The following is an 8,905-nucleotide window of genomic DNA, read 5'->3' as shown; positions in this document are numbered from 1 at the left end:
CCCTTCATGAAACATAACATGTTAGCGATCGCCCAGAACAACAACACTTTAAACTTCCTCCTTCAGACATTTTTCAACGGCTTAACAATTTTTACGTTATAACACAAGAGAACTACATAATTTATACAAGACTATTTCCTGTTAACAGATAAGAAGTTAATGTGTAGTCCAAGCCTCTTCAACCTGAACTCACTGAATTTTCTCCAAATGTCTCACACTTTAAAAACTGCGCTGACTGGCGAGCAAAATGTGCCTGATTAAACCTTCAAGGTTTCCCTCCGTGTCCCTAAAGAGTCTCTGTGCATATCAAGCCTGTGAGAAATGAAGCTGATGCAGAAGAGCTAGAACCTGCATATCCTCCAGTGGCTGCAGAAACACTAGAAACCACATACACACCCATTCAAAGAGACGATCTTTACAGCAGAAATAAACATGTTTATAGCCTGGTTCAAAAAACAGTTCATGCCTGACCAGCTTCTTCTCTATCAGCACACACTGTATCTGTTAGTCAGATATCAGGGTCATACGTTTTGCATAATAAGTTACAGATGGGCACACTATAGCTGTTAGCAAGGAGGCTTAAAGCCTGCATAACTTCACCTCTGTGCCGCATACAAGGGTTTCTAAAAGTTAGATTTGAGTCTGCATTTCAAATAAAAGAAGTTAAGGTGTTAACTTAAATTCAGGAGCAGGACCACGCCTAAACCACACCCTCAATCACCTGACAAGCCTACTTAAACGTAGCCAGCCTACTCAACCGTTCGTCTGTTACTCTTCAACCCACCCTCCCTCACCTTGCTCTGCTTCAATTATCCTTTTTCTTATCCCTTACTACTCAACGTCTTCGCTTTTTTGTGCCCTTGTCTAATTCCAAGTACAACCTGGGTCAAGATCAGCTCCGGCAGGATAACGGCAAGTTGTAACCCCCATCCTGAGTCTCCATCTGCTGGGATACACAACGCACAATAAATCATTACATGTTCAAACTTATTTCCTCGTGTGGCGTGGTCCTTCCTAGTGAAAATGACATCAGACATTAGGCTTCAAAACTCTGCTTCAGAAACTGATGTGTGATTACCTCCATGTATTGAACAATCTCTAGAACGTTGATTTTGCTGTCACATAAGTTCAAACCCCCTTCCTCAACCTGCTGTAAACTACAGTTCAAGCAGTCAGATGTGAAGTAACAAACAGCAGACAAATGTTTTCCTGGATCTCCTCGCGGTGCATTATTAATCGTGTCTCAGAGACGGATTTCTTTGTTGGACGTGTGCAGCCCTTCGGACACATTGATTCCGTTACTCTGCTCTGCTTTTCCTTTAAAAACTCAGCCATAAAGTATTCATCACAGGCGTGTTTTTGGAGTTTCTACCAAATACTTTGATGATATGATGTTCAGAGTTCTCTGAAACCTTCTATCTCGCTCTCCCATAATGACCGGGTTGTTAGGATCATCAGAGCTGCAGTGCTGGAGTCCATTTTTGTGGATTCAGATGGACATAATGGACAAAGATTATGTAAATGTGCTCTGAAATGGAATGAAATTGGTTTGAACTCGCTTTCTCTCTCCAAACCCCAGAGAGAGCTGCAATGGCTGCAGACTTTGTAGATCTGCTTGCATGTTGTGTTTATCTACTTTCTTCCCCAGATATTTTGTGCCTCCATTGCAAACTGGAGCGTTTTTTTGGTGGAGGAGGACTGTGAGAAATCCAAATCCATTACAAAACAAGCTGCATCCTCCTCCAGAGCTGACGCAGAATACAAAGTACCTCAAACAGCGATAGCATTCCACCTCTCTGCCTGTCGTCTCTCATTTCTGTGTCCATCACAGGAACTGTTGTAGCTCATTAATCCCCATTAATCTCACATCAGTCATATTTAATCCGGTTTTGTATTATTGCTGTTAATCACACATGTAGTTCTGGCTCTGATTGCACTCCACCTGAAGAGTTGAGTGGGCAGGAGCAGGAGAGGCAGGCTGTCGCTGACTGAGACTAATGCAGAGTGGGGCGGCTATCGACATCTCGGAGGAGCACTTTCCTTGATTTACCTGCGGCCAAATGACTTCCTGTCCCCGCCACATGAAATACAGCTCGTGAAATAACACTGTATTTTCTTAGGTGTGAATGGAAACCCACACGGGCACATAAACACACCCTCCTCTCTCACACACACACTCTGATGAATTATTTGTGACAGCTCCTCAATTTTCAAAGAAGTGAATTCTGCATTGATTCGCGTTGGAGCTTCTCAGCCTGTGGACGGAGACGAACTCTGGAGCAGCAGATTCTTATTTCAGCTGCAAGATGGAAGCAATTAGAAAAAAGGCCAGCTGCTTGGAGAGCATCGAGCGGTCCACACACATTCACACACACTTTGATTAATTAGCCTGTTTTTAACCAAGCCGAACCGAAGCACATGAAACAGCAGGATTTGTTGTGGAAACAGTGTAATGATGCTACTTGAGTTGATATCTCAGTGAGTAATGGTCAGTTTGTATTTAGAATTAGTTTGAGGTGCTGCTGTGCATCTGCAGAAACCTAAACTATGACACACATCACAAAATATGAGAACATATTTTTGGCAGGAGGAAACATTAAAATAATTAAGGAGATGAAAAGATCAAATCCTGCAAAATGATTCATCTCTCCAATTTAATATTTATGAGAGAAATATCGGGAAAAAATAAATGATTATGAGACACTACGTTAAAGTAACAAGACATAATGTCATAATCATAACATGAAAAGTCCTAATACTGAGGTTAAACATTTAAATTAGTTCAGTCTCTTGTGTTTCCTGTTTTATTTTGAAGTTCTTCCCTCCTGTGTATCTTAATCAGCTTACTTCCTGTCCTCGTGTTTCCCTCCAGTTTTATTGCACCCTCACAAGTTCCACCTGTGTCTCATGTCTCACCTGTGTCTCATTATCTCACCTGTGTCTCATTATCTCACCTGTGTCTCATTATCTCACCTGTGTCTCATGTCTCACCTGTGTCTTGTTGTCTCACCTGTGTTTCATTATCTCACCTGTGTCTCATGTCTCACCTGTGTTTCATTATCTCACCTGTGTCTCATGTCTCACCTGTGTTTCATTATCTCACCTGTGTCTCATGTCTCACCTGTGTTTCATTATCTCACCTGTGTTTCATTATCTCACCTGTGTCTCATGTCTTACCTGTGTCTTGTTGTCTCACTGTGTCTTGTTGTCTCACCTGTCTTGTTGTCTCACCTGTGTCTTGTTGTCTCACTGTGTCTTGTTGTCTCACTGTGTCTTGTTGTCTCACTGTGTCTTGTTGTCTCACCTGTGTCTCATTATCTCACCTGTGTTTCATTATCTCACCTGTGTCTCATGTCTCACCTGTGTCTTGTTGTCTCACCTGTGTCTTGTTGTCTCACCTGTGTTTCATTATCTCAACTGTGTTTTAATGTCTCACCTGTTTTCTCATGTCTCACCTGTGTCTCATGTCTCACCTGTGTCTTGTGTCTCACCTGTGTCTCGTTGTCTCACCTGTGTCTCGTTGTCTCACCTGTGTCTCGTGTCTCACCTGTGTCTCGTTGTCTCACCTGTGTCTCGTTGTCTCACCTGTGTCTCATGTCTCACCTGTGTCTCGTTGTCTCATCTGTGTCTCGTTGTCTCACCTGTGTCTCGTTGTCTCACCTGTGTCTCGTTGTCTCACCTGTGTCATGTTGTCTCACCTGTGTCATGTTGTCTCACCTGTGTCATGTTGTCTCACCTGTGTCATGTTGTCTCACCTGTGTCTTGTTGTCTCACATGTGTCTCGTTGTCTCACCTGTGTCTTGTTGTCTCACCTGTCTTGTTGTCTCACCTGTGTCTCGTTGTCTCACCTGTGTCTAGTTGTCTCACCTGTGTCTCATTATATCACCTGTGTCTCGTTGTCTCACCTGTGTCTTGTCTCACCTGTGTCTTGTCTCACCTGTGTCCAGTTGTCTCACCTGTTACTAGTTGTCTCACCTGTGTCTTGTTGTCTCACCTGTGTCTTGTCTCACCAGGGTCTTGTTGTCTCACCTGTGCCTCGTTGTCTCACCGATTTCAAGCTGTCTCACCTGTGTCTCATGTCTCACCTGTGTCTCATGTCTCACCTGTGTCTCATTATCTCACCTGTGTCTTGTTGTCTCACCTGTGTCTCATTGTCTCACCTGCGTCCTATGTCTCACCTGTGCCTCGTTGTCTCACCTGCGTCCTATGTCTCACCTGTGTCTCGTTGTCTCACCTGTGTCTTGTTGTCTCACCTGTGTCTCATGTCTCACCTGTGTCTCATGTCTCACCTGTGTCTCACCTGTGAAATGCACGTAGTTCAGGGGTAAAGTCCCTAGTTCCGGGGTAAAGTTCCTGCAGTGGGAAAACACCTTTTGGGTCCTCCTTTTGTTTTCTGCACGGGGCAATCAGACCCGGGTGAGACAACGAGACACAGGTGGAACTTTTGAGGGTGCAATCAAACTGGAGGGAAAGACTCCAAACGTCCTCAGTAGAAATAAAAGTCAGCACCGTACCTGGAGGATAGTTAAGCTTCATTTTGCACAGCAGGAGTGACCGACGTGTCATCCATCTTTAAATCCATTCAGAGGTAGAATCTGTTCCTGATCGGGCCTCAGTGATGGTCTTCAGCAGCACATCGACATGCTGCAGCAGTCGTATTTATTTCAGTTGAATGTTGATGAGTGCTTCGAGGGGCTTTGGATGGGATTTCAATCTTGATCAGTGTCACAGCAGGGAGCTAAATGCCGCCCTGCTTTAATAAGGAGCTTCTTCTAAAGGCATACATTACTGCCAGGCGACACTGCAGCTCTGCATTATGACTCATTTATGCATGCCATATCTCATTTTAAAACACCTCTTCACATCATTGATTTAATGAACTTGCCTTAGTTTGTCCTTTGGACTGCTTGACAACAATGTCATTTTAATAAGTTGTCTCTTGAAACAGACACAGTGGTGTCACTTTGAGCGGTGCTGCAGCAGGAGGAGACGGCGGCGGAGTCGGAGAGACTCATCCTGTTATAAACGCTGTCGTATCGTGTCTACAGGAGGGGAATGTGACCTTTATGAGATTAAGATTTTAAAGGGAATGTCCTGATGAGAACAAATGAGTTGTTGTTGATAAAAAGATAATACTCCTTCTGTCATATGATGTTTGATTTAAAAAGGAGGAGTATGCCCTGCCCTGTAAAAACAGCTTTCATCAATGTGTGACAGAAGCAGTAAAATCTGCTCAGGACACAGAGGTTCAACCGTTGGTGGTTCAGGCATCTGATCAGGATCCACCTCAGTGTAAAGGAGCTCTTGCCTCCAGCATTAGTTTTTGTCTCGTTAAAGAGGCCATCTGTGAAAACCAGGACCCTGATGATGCCTTCCTCATTTCATCTTGCTCTGGTTTTATGTGCCATAAGAGAAGTCTGACCTATATTAGTCAGTAGATAAATATCTTAAATTCAGGTCTCATGTAGAGGAGAGGTTCAGGGTTTGGTTTATTGGGATGTTGGAGCTTTGTTTCACATCCTCTCCTGGGTCTGTTTAGCGATGTAAAACTGGGTCTGGGTCTTACGAGGACTCTTCTTTTTGGTACAAACAAAAAAAGTTCAGAGCGATCAGAGACCTTTATTGCAGATCTGATGACTCTATGAAGACCAAAGAGGAACGCTTCAAACTAAGACGTGCTGTCAGCTCCTAAACACATCAGCCTACACCTCTCCATAAAGGAGACTCTGTCTGACATCCTTTCAGAGTCTCAGAGACAGACGATCATGAGAGCTTAGCACAGCAAAGCGTGCACGGATAAAAAGAGAGGAGAACTTCAACTTCTGTTTGATCTCTCCTTAGATTCCGGAGATGACAGCAGGTATTAAGGTGTTCATTTGAAACTGCGATAAACTTTTATTTTATGTAATCACACAAAGATTTTCTGCAACTTTGTACTTTGACCTAAAAGCACAAAAAGAAAGTGCCTGCAGTGGAGTGTGAAGTTGCATCTCACGTCTTTGCAGGGCTGCAAAATCAATGCATGCATCTAAATATATACAGATTGACTGATTGATCTTAAATGCAGCCTTGATCGATCTTCATTTCTAACTGGATGATACGTGTGTCTCAAAGAAGGAACAGCCGTGTTGAGGTTAATGTAAAGTGAGCGGGTGGTTTCAGCAGGACTACAACATGAAGTGACTCTGTGACCAAAGAGAAGTGAAGTCTCCCCTTCATGTCTGCAAAGAAACTCTGTCGTTTCTTAGTTTATTACATTCATTCATCTGTTTCTACTGAGTCTCATTTTCACAGTAAACAGTTCCAAAGAGGCTTCCCTTTGGCTTCCTTCAGCTGTATGAACCTGAAACAGAAACTGATGTTCTTGTGATGTTCTTGTAATTAACTGGTCTTAAATTTGCTGAAATAAAAACATCATGATGCAGATTAGAAAAGTAAAATGAACCATGAATGTTAAATGGATTGCTAGTCTGGTGGTAGAAAAACACAGTGTTTGGATCCACCCTCTCAAAGGAACAAATGTTCTTTATTTCATGATTTTCTGCCCAGTTAAGTCAACATGTCGTCTGGTTGGATCAAACTGGCCCTGTCAGAGGCTTGTGAGACTTTATTACAGCAGCCTGCTGCAGGATTTCACACACTGCTCCTCCTGTTGTCTGACCCGTCTCAGGTGTTTATGATGCAAATGTGTTATCGTGGAAAAACACGCTGAAGGCCAGGTTACAAATCCTCACCGTGAAACCGCAACAAAAACTGTGTTTCAGTGATTTTTCAGCTCCAGGCCTGCTTCATACACACGCACGCACGCACGCACACACACACACACACACACACACTGTAAGATGCTCAGCCCTTACACACACTTCCACGGTGAGTCTCTGAGCAGTCAGGGATGTAAACTCTGCTCGAAGGCTCTTCGTCTATGAGTATTTGAATAATCATTTTCTACATCTCCAAACATTGTTAGAAATTATTAAACCAAGTTAATCTAAGTTTATGCAGCCTGTTTGTTTTTCAGTCTCAAGGCCTCATTCGCTGAAGGATCATGCAGCTTATGCGCCCGCTAACCGTGTGCTAACTCGCCAAAAAACACTGTAATTCACAGAGCACGAGCAAAGGGTTAAATGCAACACACACCAAGCTGCAGAGCAAACAGCGTCACTGTGCGTCCGTGTTGTTTGCACACATTGAAATGAGACATTATGCATTCATCTGGAGCAACAGTCTTCAGAACAAGCCTCAACACCTCATTCACTAACAGCGCTAACAGCCCCTCACAGTCAGAGGGAAATAGTTATTTTCTAAAGTCATGCTAAAAGACTTCAGGGTTCGAGACACAGAGTCCAACTCTGGATGAGCCGGAAATTATAAATCTGAATATAAAGTTTAGTTTAGTTTTTAAAAAGTGAAAGTAATACAGACAGAAGGTTCATCTCAAAACCTCGCCTGAAGAGAAAACCAAATTGAAAATAAAGAAACATCAATAAAAAGTCAAATATGAACGAACATGGAGAAGTCTTACCTGACTGAAGTAGTGTCATTTAAAATAGAGCAAAGCAGCATGAACTCCCTTCTCTTTATACCATGTGACCTGACTCCATCTGCACAATAAACTCAGCTCTTTAAACATTAAAAAACCGGACTGGATGTTCAATCCAGAGATCTGTGAGTCAGTCCTTCCAGATCAAAACGAGCCTGTCAGATATCCACGATGATGTTCTTACTGCAACCAGTGATGTCACTTTCGTCGCTCCTGAATGTCGGGCTTTAAAAGTCAGATATTGACGATACTCTTTCCACCCAGAACAAACCTTTGGGGTTGACTGCTTTATACTGAAGATGGAGAGAGGATCATTTATCTGCAGCCACAGTTGAAATTAAAAGCCTGAACAGCAACAGTGAGGCCGTCTGTCCATGTAAGAGAACGTTTCAATTATGTTAATCACAGTTCTTATTTTTTGATTCTACAGTTTGAAGAGGAGGAATACTATCATGCATATCTAAAACATAATGACTGAGTGTATTTGCTTTAAATGTTGTTTCCTTAAGAGCGTCCAGAGATGACACCAGAGAGGAACGAACAGAGTCGGACACAGTCGGCCTCGTGACTCAACAAGCTGAGAGAAGTCTGAACCTGGAATGATGAGCCGCTCCTCTTAATTGGACTCGGTGTTCTGACCCAGTTGCTGTGTTGCCCCCAGTGAAATGTGGGCACTGATCTGATGCACTGTACATAATCACATGCCAACACACTTCAGTGTTAACAGACTCAAGATGAAAAATAAGTCATAAATACAACCGAATTTCACAACTTCTGTCGACATGTAAAACTTAAAACCAATTAAAAAGTGTGAAATCAGGACATGCTCTCTCTCTCTCTCTCCTTTCCTCTCACTCTCTAACATCCTGTTTGTCAGGCCTTTAAAATTGCAGTCATGTTAGTTTAATGAGCACTGCTGCCTTTGCATACACATGAGTCTCCTAATTGGCTGGATGACCTGAAAAACACACCTGTAGGGCACCCGGGGTCACGGCCAAGAGAGCGCGGCCGGCTGGACGTCCACTTCCTGCTGGAGACGTCAGCAGCGGGTCGGTGACTGAGACCTCTGCAATGACCTCTCCACAAAGAGCGGAAATAATAAATGAAGGTGACAGAGGAAGAGGAGCGCTGGCTGGAATTAGCTCTGAAGGTGAGTCTGAACTTCTGAGCTGCAAATTAGCCCCAGGTGTCCGCAGCTGGGAAGGATAGCACTGTGCAGCTTCTTAGTATGAAGGCTCTGTCTCACTGCTGCTAGCAACATGTGAGGCTGCAGAGATTCAGAGGCTCAATGAGGACAAATCAGCAACAAGGATGTCAGAAACACGCTTGTTACTGTGAGGCATGAGCGTGCAGTGATCTGAAGTG

General features: G+C 43.5%; 1 long non-coding RNA gene across 1 annotated transcript; it reads left to right on the top strand.

The window, feature by feature from the left end:
- Nucleotides 1-7,521: 7,521 nt before the first annotated feature.
- On the top strand, nucleotides 7,522-8,362 carry LOC117806780. The gene is made up of 2 exons (XR_004629749.1): nucleotides 7,522-7,916; nucleotides 8,050-8,362. It is a non-coding gene; the product is annotated as an uncharacterized LOC117806780 (long non-coding RNA).
- Nucleotides 8,363-8,905: the final 543 nt, after the last annotated feature.

The sequence above is a fragment of the Notolabrus celidotus genome, chromosome 22, assembly GCF_009762535.1.
Source record: "Notolabrus celidotus isolate fNotCel1 chromosome 22, fNotCel1.pri, whole genome shotgun sequence".
Taxonomy (NCBI): Eukaryota; Metazoa; Chordata; class Actinopteri; order Labriformes; family Labridae; genus Notolabrus; species Notolabrus celidotus.
Note: the sequence above shows the minus strand (reverse complement) of the source record. Positions and strands in the feature narration are given on the sequence as shown.